This window comes from Schistocerca gregaria, chromosome 1, assembly GCF_023897955.1.
Source record: "Schistocerca gregaria isolate iqSchGreg1 chromosome 1, iqSchGreg1.2, whole genome shotgun sequence".
Lineage (NCBI taxonomy): Eukaryota > Metazoa > Arthropoda > Insecta > Orthoptera > Acrididae > Schistocerca > Schistocerca gregaria.
Genome location: NC_064920.1, coordinates 14,785,099 through 14,796,906, shown reverse-complemented (window position 1 = coordinate 14,796,906; position 11,808 = coordinate 14,785,099). Strand labels below are relative to the sequence as shown.

Sequence of the window (11,808 nt, the reverse complement as noted above, 5' to 3'; positions counted from 1 at the left end):
TCAGCGAGTACATAAACATTCTTTATATTCCTTGACGGTTGCGTCTAAAGAATCTATAAAACGTGCACCAGAACAAACTGTAAATATTAATGGAACCAGGGACATTACTGTTGCACTTGGTGGGATATGGCAACTTCCAGGACACTGTTCCTTCAACGGTGTTATAAGTGCTACTTCTCTGGAGAATGGAAAAGTTATTTATGAGTGCTTGTCTAAGTACCACACCTGCCATGGTAACACTGAAGGACATATTGAACATCGATGTTCTAAGAATTATGATGGCTAAAGTGGAGCTTTGAAATGTGGTGGGGCTCTAAAAATATTTCAGGGGTCGGCGTCCATTTATAACGTTAGATATACGAAGTACCCAGACGATGGGGACTCTAAAGTTTTCAATAAAATTAATGAGTTCAATGTTTATGGTGATTCCTTGGTAACAAAACTGGAGTGTTGTGGACATGTGTAAAAGAGAATGGGTGCTAGACTGAGGAAGCTACAAGAGAATGAAAGGAAAGTTGCTGTCTGATGGAAAATCTCTGGCTGGCCGAGGCAGATTGACAGAAACCGAAGGAGACTTCCTTCAGAGTTATTATGGACTGGCCTTTAGACGAACTACACCTTTTAATGATGATGCAGCAATGAAAAAATCTATATGGGCCACCTACGTTCATAAGTAAGCTATATGGGCCACCTACTTTCACAAGTTGTCCACAGATGGCCACACTGTTCACGGACTTCGCCCCAAAGGAGCAGAGTCTTGTTGTGATTACCAAAAAGCAAAAAAGTGGTCAAAAACATCATCTTAAGCATTCCCTCCCTCAGCAACTTATGAATGAAATAAAATCAATTTCCTGAGACCTGAGTGACCCTGTTTTGCTTAGTAAATATCTTCATGGGGGCACTCAGACTACAACTTATGAATGAAATAAAATCAATTTCCTCAGACCTGAGTGACCCTGTTTTGCTTAATAAATATCTTCATGGGGCACTCAGAATACAAATGAAAATTTCAACCATTGCACTTGGGAAAGATTACCCAAGAATGTTTTTGTAGGACTAGATACATTAAAAGTTTGTGTAGTAGATACTGCGATATGTTTCAACGATGGAGTGATAGGAAGGTTGGAAGTCCTGAGAAATTTAGACATAAAATGTGGATCTAATATGGAAGATCAATTGCTTGCAGAAAATGAAGAATTGCTGCAGGATGAAGATTATGCTTTAGGAACATTCTGTGGCACAGTTAAATTGGACTCATATCTTCAGTCACAATTTCTCACAAGTTGTGTTTTTCAGAATTCAGGAACAACTATTTCCTAAAATTCATAAAGCATTGCTCGAATTTTTTTCTGCAATAGTCCATGCTTATGTAGTAGACCTAAACTTTATTGCAGAATCAATTAAATTATAGAAAAATAATGTTTTAGTATGAAAAAAATTATAAATATTAAAATGTAAGATGTGATATTTTTTACCCTTGTAATATACATAATAGGTGGATTTAAATAGGTCTAGTACATCAGCCCTCATGTCATGGAAACCTGGTAAAAATTTGGTCTCCTCCAAATGTATAACATTGGATTCAATGGTAACTTAATTTGAGAAAGCATTGTGGAAAAAAATAGCAGCAGTTTCTATGTAATTTTTTAATAACTCTAAGCAGGTTCAGAAATATTCAAAATACTTCTAATTTGTTTAGAAAGTGTGCTGTATTACCTGATATCACCAACAAATCTGTAAAACATATACATTATAAACCATACCTGAAAGAAATAGGTGCTGATTTTTACATAATATTGTGCTGGAAAAGTAACCTGTATCCTTAACATATATGTTTGTTAAGTTGATCCAATTATGATGTTTTATGAAACTTTAACTACATATGTACTTATTTAGCAAACCTTTGCCAAAATGCTTTTCATTCTCATTTAGATGAATGCATTTGAATTTTCATAACTTTTCCTTATGTACCAGGAGACCTCTAATCAAAAATGTGCAGGATGTAAGATACTTTTATGAATGAATTACTTTTGATTTTTTGAGTGCACCATTACATTTGAGCACACTATTCGTTTATTTATGTCAATTCCTCTTCATCACTTTCATAGAGTACAGTCCATCTAAACTATGATTTCGATACATAGGTGATGTGTTAACCCAAATGATACACCAAAATTTTAGTACATTTTCTTATATCATTATTCAATTTTGATACCAGTTCTATGAGCTTTAAGTCATTTACTAAACAGACAATAATTTATTAATATGTGTAGGGAGATCTGGATTCTGTAGATGACATAGAACCCATACATTATAGAAGAGAAAATGCACTAGTTCAGAAGAACCTATTAAAATAATATAGATCTGCAAAGCAAACAACATGAAGCTAGAGACTGATGCAAGAAGTTACCCAACACCAGTCGAGGTCCCATGACCCAGAGCCAACTGATCAATGTCATCACGAGAATCATCTGACAGTACTAACAGGAAGTACTTAATATTATTTCACGACATCAAGAAAATTTTGTAAAATTTATTTAATCTTTGTTAACAGTGTTTATAATGGTGTACTTCAGCAAACTAAATTTTAAGACAGTTGTCGTAGGAAGTACAGAATGCAAATTGGTTGCAATGAAAACATAAAATTTTAAAGTCACTACCTATTAACTTGTTAGAATTCCATTCATACTGGAATATGAATGGAATACCATGAATCCATTGTAACATGTGGAGACCATAAACATGTAAACAAACCTCTGAGCATTGAAATCATAAAATTGCCATGTAAACTTCAATAACGAACCAAAAGATGAAAATTACAAATTGTGCAATATTGTTAAATTATTAAATAAATTATCTTTGGGAACTTTATGACTCATCCTAAACCTTAAGAGACACAGATGCTGTCTAGGTTTTGTACATTCTATCCCAAAGAGAAAATACCCAAATCTGAAATATGAAAATGGTGTAGTAATTTTGAACTCAAAAATGTAGTTGATACTCAGCACTATTCACACCAAAATTACTTTCATTATTCGTAAATTCTGGTAGTGAACATAAAACAGACGTAAATTAATTAAAACACAAAACTACAAAGTACCTCTTTGATGGAGTGGAAAACACGGTGAAGTCAAATTAAGTACACCACTGTCAATAGAATATAAAATCATATACTCGTAAGTAATTACCAATAGTTACTGTGCACACTGTCCTCAACCTATAAGTTTCACATTTTTCTAATTTTTGTAATAGTATTAACCTGTGTCAAAAGCTTGCAAATAAAATCCAGAATAATAGCTCCATCCTGAACCTCAATATTTTACGAGGTCTTCAATGTCTTTAGACAGACATCACACTTGTTTGTAAGGGATGGTAGGAAGTGTACAACTTATGAGGGTTGCACTTAAAACTGTTGTCATCACTAACACATATGAATACTGTAACCACCAGTGAAAGTGTAATCAGAATATGGAAGTAAACCATCTGGCGAAAAATAACGTCATGGCCAAGAGTTTCCATTTAAAGACAAACGTCAAACCTCTTACCATGAAATCTATTTTTATAAACTTGCACAACTAGCAGCAGCAGTGTGGGAGATTTCACTCAACACTTCATGAAAACTGAAAACCTAAGTACAAATTAATTCATTTACACCTCTTCACTTTCACCAAATTTAAACACTTTAGGGTAGAAGACGACTACTGGAATCTGAAACTTCCTGGCAGATTAAAACTGTGTGCCCGACCGAGACTCGAACTCGGGACCTTTGCCTTTTGCGGGCAAGTGCTCTACCAACTGAGCTACCGAAGCACGACTCACGCCCGGTACTCACAGCTTTACTTCTGCCAGTACCTCGTCTCCTACCTTCCAAACTTTACAGAAGCTCTCCTGCAAAACTTGCAGAACTAGCACTCCTGAAAGAAAGGATATTGCGGAGACATGGCTTAGCCACAGCCTGGGGGATGTTTCCAGAATGAGATTTTCACTCTGCAGCGGAGTGTGCGCTGATATGAAACTTCCTGGCAGATTAAAACTGTGTGCCCCACCGAGACTCGAACTCGGGACCTTAGCCTTTCACAGGCAAGTGCTCTACCAACTGAGCTACCGGTCGGGCACACAGTTTTAATCTGTCAGGAAGTTTCATATCAGCGCACACTCCGCTGCAGAGTGAAAATCTCATTCTGGAAACATCCCCCAGGCTGTGACTAAGCCATGTCTCCGCAATATCCTTTCTTTCAGGAGTGCTAGTTCTGCAAGTTTCGCAGGAGAGCTTCTGTAAAGTTTGGAAGGTAGGAGACGAGGTACTGGCAGAAGTAAAGCTGTGAGTACTGGGCGTGAGTCGTGCTTCGGTAGCTCAGTTGGTAGAGCACTTGCCCGCGAATGGCAAAGGTCCCGAGTTCGATTCTCGGTCGGGCACACAGTTTTAATCTGCCAGGAAGTTTCATATCAGCGCACACTCCGTTGCAGAGTGAAAATCTCATTCTACTGGAATCTGGTCATACACAAAAGGTATAAGGAGAGGTTGATGAATTGGCGTTATAAGGTGTGGTTTGAATTCTATTAAAAATCTGATATATTAAAGACACAGTACTGTCTCCAGTAAAACTCTACATGAGATTTGGCGATTACATCTTTCCTATATTTAGGACTATTCCACGTTCTGAAAAGTATAATTCCAAAGATTTTTTGTGATAAGTAGGATGTTGTTGGCGATGCTCTAAGGACTTAATTTAAAAGCTAACATTTTCAGTCTTTGACTGTAAATACTGTGATAAGATGCTTTGTTATTTCCCTTGACAAATCCACTGTGCAAGTTTTTAGAGAACATTGAAATTTCCATTACATACTGGAAACTGATTTCCTGAATGTAGGACCCTACTCCCAGTATTGCCTTAATTTCCGCCACCTTTAGAATAAAGTTAGCTGGTGTGAAACCTCAAATTTACCTTTCATCGCTTAAATAATACTTACTTGCTCACATACAGATTTTATCCATGTGTCATGTAATAGAAACGTCATCTACTGTCACCACGTAAATTAATTACTGTGTGCTCAAACCTCATTAGCAGAACCTTTATTCCCACATTCTACTACAGTAACATAATAAACCATACTCGCACCAACGTATTTTGGAAAGGTCCTTCATACGCTGTATCGTTGGAACTATATATTTTTGTAGTACTCATAATAAAATACATGAGAAACATCAATTATGGCAAATTAGCTTCAAATGTCGCAGCTCTGCCTGACGCTAATGGGTGATGGGAAATGGGAATTGCCATCAGAAAGTTAAGGGGGGGGATGTAATGGATTTTTGTCCAAAAAGTCGATTTTTCAAAAAAAAATTATTTTCTTGATCTACACAGTTTACTCTTTATTGTGCGTTAATTTTATCGTGATAGTGGCTTTAGAAATGACTTTAAATTTTTAAACTGATCAACTCTGCACTGGAGGCCATTACCACCTTTTCCGACATTTGGGAAAGTGCTTGCTTCAGCGGAATTTTTGTCTGTGTGAAGGCTCTCGATTATCTTTTGCCGACATCTGTATCTCTAGTTGACATCTATATCTTTGCCTGGAAACTTTCTTGCATGCGGTTTATTTATGTTTTTACAATACTAACACATTTTAGTAGGTGGAACATTGAATTCGCAAACCTTTATGGGCAAGTCAAGATTTATGCATAATAGATAGTGAAAAAACTGTGTTTAGGAAACGGAGGCTTCATTGAAGTACCAAGAAAAAGAAGAAACAGCTCGAAATGAAGAACATATGGCCTTAGCTTCAGCATCGAAACTTGGGACAGGAGAATTGTACAAGTGCATCAATGATGTTGATATGGATTCCACTGGATTGATATTTATTGATTTAGAGCTTCTCTGCCAAACTATAGCAAACACATATGTATCAGCTATAAAAATACGGAATGCATGCTTATTGTTGAAGGAAGGAGAGTGGGAATAGCTTGTGATTTTAAATTAATTTGTAATTCGTGTGGCTATGAATTTTCATTTTCCTCCTCCAAAAAGCTGACAGTGGTACCTATGAAAGCAATTTTAGATTAGCATGTGCTCTGAAATGCCATGGACAGGGCAGGGAAGGAGGTAATTTATTGTACGGTTTTCTGAACATCTCTCCACGTTGTGCAAAGATTGAAAAAAAAAAGAAATGTCTGATGATTTATCCAATATTGCCAGAGTTTATAGGAAGAAATCGATCGGGGGGGGGGGGGGGGGGGGAGGGGAGATACTCATGACAGTGAATCTCCTACAAATATTACTGACCTGTAGTTGTCTGCAGATGGGAGCTGGATGGAAAGGGGTCACACATCTCTGAATGGAGTTGCACTATTGATATTGGTATTGACTCAGGTAAAGTTTTTGATGTAGAAATTATGTCTAAATACTGCCACCAGAGTGCGACAAGGAAAACGTCCAATAATGAAGACAGTGAGAAACTGTGGCAAGAAAAGCATGCAGTAGCTTGCTCTAAAAATTATAGCAGCTCAAGTGGGGGCATGGAAGCTGCAGCAGTTGTGAGGATGGTCTCCAGATGTGCGGACCAATATGGTGTTAGATACCTAAATACCTTGTTGATGGGGACTTTTCTTCGTTCAAAGCTGTAACAGATGAGAATCAGTACAATACAACAATAGAAAAGTTGGAATGTGTTGTCCACATCCAAAAGAGTCTTCGTCGCTTGCTGAAAGAGAAGAAAGTACTTGAGGATGGAAAGCCACTAGGAGAAAAAAGCAGGCTTACTCTGAAAGAAATTGATTCTATTATTTTATTTTATGGGAGAGCTATCAGGAGAACACACATAATTTAGAGGCAATTAGGTGAGCTTAGTGGGCAATTTTTTTCCACAAAATATGCACTGACCAAACACCAATGCACAATCTGCGTCCGAAAGATGATTGGTGTAATTTCAACAATAGAAAATAGATGTATTCACATAAACACTCATTATCAGAATGTGTTACAAATGCAATTAAGCCCACATTCAGGTTTCTTGCAATCCCTGATTTACTGAGGAGGTGTCTTCCTGGAAAGACACAAAATGCCCATGGAAACCTCAATATTTTAACTTGGATTAGATTCTTAAAATGGACGTTCTGTGGCCATGAAGTACTCAAAATAAGTGTCTAAGATACAGTTTTATGTTACAATAATGGCAGTATTGAAGTGCTGAAGGAAGTTGGTATAGATCCTGGTGTGTTTATAGCAAAAGCAGTTTACACCATCGACGAGAGCAGGGTCAAGAAAGCTAACAGGTAGGTGTCTTACCTGACAATACAGGCTACACAGATTCGAAAAGGAGAGAAGAGAAACCTGGAGGATGAGGAGTACCAGTATGGAGGATTTTTAAACTGAGGTAAGCTTATTACATATAGAACTATGAGAAGAAAATCTTTTACCTCATTTTCTCTGTTTTACATTTTTTACGTTATAAGAACCCTTTTTCTCAAAAAGAATATGCGCTAATGCTATGAATTTTTCAGAACTCTTCATAACATGTTGCTGCCTCTCTTGAACTACAAAATATGAGATCTGGCAATTACATTCTGATTTTTAGATGATTGTATGTAGAAAAAAGTTAATTTTGGATGTGCAAAATTAAAAACCTGTTAGTGATACAATAAATTAATAACTGTAGTTCAGTGGTCTTATAACCTTCTCAGGACACTACAATAAAATTTTCAGATTAAATGCATTATTAGAATTTGAGTTTTATAAAAAAGACAATAAGAAAATTAAAAATTCAGATTTCTGGAAAAATATTAACCCTGCATATTTTATTATATTTTTCTGTCAAAACACAGCTCTCTTGCTTTAAACATGCAAAATTTTAGATTTGTGCATTAATAAATATGACTGTAATGATTTTTTAAATAAATGTTCACATTTTCCGTTACATCCCGCCTTAAAGTGCTTCTTACTCCTGCTGTATCGTGCTTTTCCCTGTATCTGACATATTCGTAAAATTTGGCTAGTAATTCCAGTAACTGAGGACAGCTTATAATACTCGTAACATTGTTTTGGAGACCGATATAGCTCATTTGCATGCATTCATCACCTTTGTAATAGCAAATGCCGCGTTGCAGGACTTCTCTCCATGGTATCCATCCCACATCTCAAGGTTAAAATCTAACCTACTTCGCACATAATAGAATAGATTCTAAGCTAACCTAAGCTCCTTGAGCCTACCAAAAATTGAAGAATGAAATCAGACGCACCGTGACCAAGCTGTCGGCCGATGTTATCGGGTGACTTTTGACGATGCTGTCTGACAGCAGTTGTCGGTGCCACCGTAAACGCTAGTAATTGGCTAGTAATTCCAGGAACTGAGGACAGCTTATAATACTCGTAACATTGTTTTGGAGACCGATATAGCTCATTTGCATGCATTCATCACCTTTGTAATAGCAAATGCCGCGTTGCAGGACTTCTCTCCATGGTATCCATCCCACATCTCAAGGTTAAAATCTAACCTACTTCGCACATAATAGAATAGATTCTAAGCTAACCTAAGCTCCTTGAGCCTACCAAAAATTGAAGAATGAAATCAGACGCACCGTGACCAAGCTGTCGGCCGATGTTATCGGGTGACTTTTGACGATGCTGTCTGACAGCAGTTGTCGGTGCCACCGTAAACGCTGTCTCATTCAGACCCACTACACTTGTGGAAGAGGGACACTAATTGTAAGGCATCGTAGTAGCACTATCGAATGATATATGACACGGTCATGCACGAATTGTTTCATTGCATCGAGCAAATTTACAGAGCTTCCACAGTGTTACAACGTGAAGAACGCATTGCTGCTTTTTCTCGTAAATGAACAAAAACGAAATAACACGGATTCTAGCAATATCCTCACCAAATCCTCTGTTTTCCAACCAAGCGAGCAACAAAAAAAGGATAGGAAGGCCAATCGAAAAGCGCAGTTTCAACCACGTGCAGGTACACATTTGTAAACTGAATTAGACGAGCTTTGCATTCTCTGTTTGTTTTTGCCTGTTTCAAGCTCCTAGAAAATTCATTTTAAGCCGTATTCTTACGTTCTGCATAGCCGCAGCGTCTGAAATCGATACGTATTTGGAAATAAATTGTGGTAGTCGCCAGATAACATCTGTGAGTGCCCAGTGCAGCGCAGCGTTATTCTGCAGTGACGAGCACATAGGCAATCTTCATTGCTCTGTTTGATTTTTATCACTTTTCTTAGAACTGACTTAGATTTTCGAGCTTAAAAACAAAAAAGTTACTGCCTAACTTCTTCGATGAAGCGGACAAAGATAAGCTTTAATTGACTAAAGTGGTGGCCACGTACACTGAATTCCGTTGCAGGCGAACAACTGCTGCACCATTCAGTATCGTCTACCGCAGAGTCGGCGTGTCCGCGTGACACAGAGTACTGGATCGGCGCGACACATTGTTGAAGCACATAGAAGATTTACGACACAACGTTGAAAATCAGAAAAACGTGCACTGGACTTTTCTATTGCATCAACGAACGGCCGTTCGCGTTTAATAGTAGCAAGATGAAAATACGTTCACCGCATTTCATTTCTGATAAACTTGAATTATGTCTTGCAATGCTTGATCTGACTTTCCAGCATCACGGCATTGTAAACGAAGATTTATGATCGCCGTTAGTGTGCCCGACAATAAAGCATCTACGATCAGCGCAGATATAATACTCCGCCCGCTCGCCCTGCAGGAGTACTCCTTGACCGACTGCGTCGGCCGGTAGAACAATGTATTCAACAAGCACCAAATGGTGAAAAGAGAGGAAATAAATCGCCTTCGGAATTTTGGAAGCACCCGCGAAGTTAAGTCGACGACACCGAGTTGACAGATACTACACTGCAAAATGTATGGCGCGTGCAGTTGCCAGAGGGACTTTATAACGGCTGTGGCGCTTTTCCGACGCACTCTATTTTTCATCCTTCCTCTCCATAGCCGACAAGGTCTACACTTCGTTAGATGCAGGGCATACGTTGTCCTTGACATTCGAACGCAGCGGTACATACATTCAGGAAACTGTAACGATACGAGGACTCAACAATTACAAAGCTACACAATCAGATTAATGTCTTGCGACGACAGATATCGACTTTGCTTTTAGACAAGACGGGCACATATAAAAAGAGAAAGGAAGGTGGCAACGTGTCTAAGGAGTGTTTGTGCTGGTACCACCGTAGCTTTGGAAACAAGGTGATGCGGTGCACATCACCCTGCACTCACGCGAATGCTCGCAAGTTCGAGCGCCAGAGCCTACCATTGCGACGTGTGAGCGATGACGGGCAACTACTGGTGAGTAACCTTTCTTCTTTACGCTCGCTGTCCCATCAAAATGGTTCAAATGGCTCTGAGCACTATGGGACTCAACTGCTGCGGTCATTAGTCCCCTAGAACTTAGAACTACTTAAACCTAACTAACCTAAGGACATCACACACATCCATGCCCGAGGCAGGATTCGAACCTGCGACCGTAGCAGTCGCACGGTTCCGGACTGCGCGCCTAGAACCGCGAGACCACCGCGGCCGGCGCTGTCCCATCGACTTCTTGTCACAGACGTTAAATCTGGTGCAGTTATCTAATCGACTCAGGGTCTGACTTAAGTGCATTGCCTGCTAGAAATTGCAACGTGAAACTTTCTCCGTCTCAATCAAAGCTCACAGCGGCAAACAAGACTTCAATAATGAATTATGGAAAATGCCAGGTAGACGTAGTTCTCGGTTACCAAGAATATATACCATGGACCTTAGTGATATTCGATGTGTCAAACGCAATATTGGGTGCTAATTTCTTGTTTAATTTTGCAGTAGAAGTAGCTATCGGCTCGTCAGACACTTACCTGGAGGTAATTTCCAAGAATGTTTTCTTTTCGAAGCCGCGGGCTCCAAACGATAGATATCGAGAGAACGATTCTAAATCGATCACGCGACTATGGTGGTAGGCGTTGTTTATAGTGGTGACAACAGCAATGACAAAAGAAGAGCGTACCTCACTCGTCGACATTGTCGGCCACCTGATGTGTATGCTACGGAACCATTCCCCTTTTCCCGTAACCTGAGTAGACTCTGCCAATGTCACGCAAAAATATGGGTGGAGTGTCACATTTCCGATAAAAATTTAAACAATTTTCTACATTGCATAAGCACAGAATTAGATTCTTCCACGAGAGGCAATCAGCCGAAGAAACGTCTGCAATGCCAGACATCCCACTCGCTACCATCATAAATCTTCGGGTTTTCCTACAATCTCACAAATAATTTATCATAACGCCCGCCACCGCAGTCGCGTGATCTATTTAGAATCACACGTTCGATACCGCTTCGACAGTCCAACATTCTTGGAAATTACCTGCGAGGGTACACAGTGAATTTAACGCACCCTAGGACAAGGTACCCTGCCTACTTTGGATGACAGATGAGGTGACGGCGCACGCGGCAAAATGCCAATCCTTGCCGTGTGCGCGGACAGGTAAGCACAACGAGGTCCATAACATCAGGATTGCTACCAGTCAACCAGTATCCCAGCGCCCGTGCACGTTAGCTGCTGATTTTTCGCTGCAGCGAAGGCAGAATTGTACAGACTATTGTGATAGGCAGTCGTCTGTAGATCCGACACCCCATGGTCATTGACGCGTCGTGTACTAAAGAAGGAAGATGTAGTGACTACTGGGCACTCAATACTCGTAGCATTCCCAGTCGTTTCCGATACCATATTATTTTATTTATTTATCGTATGGCAATACAGACACATAAGAAAGAAGCAGACAAATGACTAATAAAGCAAACGTT

At 39.3% G+C, this 11,808-nt stretch overlaps 1 non-coding gene across 1 annotated transcript; it reads right to left on the bottom strand.

The window, feature by feature from the left end:
• Positions 1–3,736: 3,736 nt before the first annotated feature.
• Positions 3,737–3,811, bottom strand: Trnal-caa (transfer RNA leucine (anticodon CAA)). Its single transcript has one exon. It is a non-coding gene; the product is annotated as a tRNA-Leu (tRNA).
• Positions 3,812–11,808: the final 7,997 nt, after the last annotated feature.